This window comes from Myiozetetes cayanensis, unplaced genomic scaffold (genome assembly GCF_022539395.1).
Source record: "Myiozetetes cayanensis isolate MyiCay16 unplaced genomic scaffold, myiCay2020 scf2-11, whole genome shotgun sequence".
Lineage (NCBI taxonomy): Eukaryota > Metazoa > Chordata > Aves > Passeriformes > Tyrannidae > Myiozetetes > Myiozetetes cayanensis.
Window position 1 is genome coordinate 22440924 of NW_026087411.1, and position 1486 is coordinate 22442409.

The window sequence follows — 1486 nt, forward strand, 5'->3', positions numbered from 1 at the left end:
TAAAATGGTACCAAAAGAGATTCTTCTTTTGCTACAATGATTCAGACTTGTCACTCCCAAGGGAGTCAGTCCACACTGGATTGACTCCGGGAACCCAGCAAAGGCATTACTACAACAGAGACCTCTTAAAACGCTCCTTCTTGCAAAAAATGAAGATTTTTTTGGTTTTTTTTAAGCCTTTAGGAATATCCTGATTACTCTGGGTACTACTTGTCTGGGAAGTTCACAGGAAGATCCATCAGAACAATGAGCATAATGTTTCTGTAATTAAATATTTATAAATGTAAATGAATAGCTTGGAGATGGGATCAGATTCCCAAGATGAACATTGGCCGCACTGATGGTCTTCCTACTGCAGAACATGACAATTCCCCAGAATGGTGCTTTGTGGTGACAAGGATCTGTCAAAAGGATCATCAGATATCAGGGTGCAGGCATTAATTTAGAAATCACAACTCCTAAAACTCAGTAAGCATAAGAGGAGGCTTGGTCTGCATTAACACAAAGCTACATCCTTGAAACTGCAGTAGAGATCACACTCCCTGAATCTCAGTGCTTCCTTTTGTGCCAGTCAAAGGGAAAACTTCCAAGTCAGTAACAGCAATGAGGATTTACTGTGCTGCTAGAATTATTACAGTGTAGAATACTGTACTGGAAAAGATTTAAGAATTGATGCAACTGCAGAGTAGCAGCCTTCACTAGTGATGAAAAATGAAGCAAATTTTTTTTCCTAAGTTGTACTTTAGCATTATTTTTGAGGATGTCTTTTCTAAAAAAGGGGGCAGTTGCTTATTGAACAGTCCAGGTACTGTTGCCTGTATATTCTGCTTCTCCTCCCTACCTGATGCCTAATTCAGCCGTAATGGAGTGTAAGTGGTGGAGTTTATATTTGCCTTTATCTCACATACAAGCACCTAGGATCTTTAAGCAGATGTCTGTCGCAACAAGCCTGCTTTTCACTTGCTCTGAGAAAGGCAGACTCTGACATTTAGCTACTTCAGCCTCAGGAGAAGCTGGAGGGTCCCATTTAACAAGACTACCCAGCTGCTTCAGCACCATTTACAGTGCACCATTCTCCACTGGAGTTGTGAGTGTCTGACTTCTCTACAACTTCCTTTGCATTTTGAAACACATCTCTAAGCAAACACTCTCACGTTTGGCTTTGCTTTTGTCTGACAACACATTTCTGTCTGACAACACATTTCTGTCTGGTACCAACTATAAATTCAGTCTGTTCCTTTCTTTTGCTATAAAGAAGCACAACACAGTTCTAGTAACCTTCAGCCTAAACTCTGCAATTCTACTCTATCCATACACAAACTCCCACACATATAAAGCTACTGGTTTTTGTCTTGTTCTCTATGAATTGAGAGGTTTCCAGAACAAAGAAAAATCCCAATAAAATAAGGATGAACAAAAACCTAAGGACAAAAGTAACTAATTCCTTTTGCTCACGATCAACAAATTAAACTGCTTTACTATGATA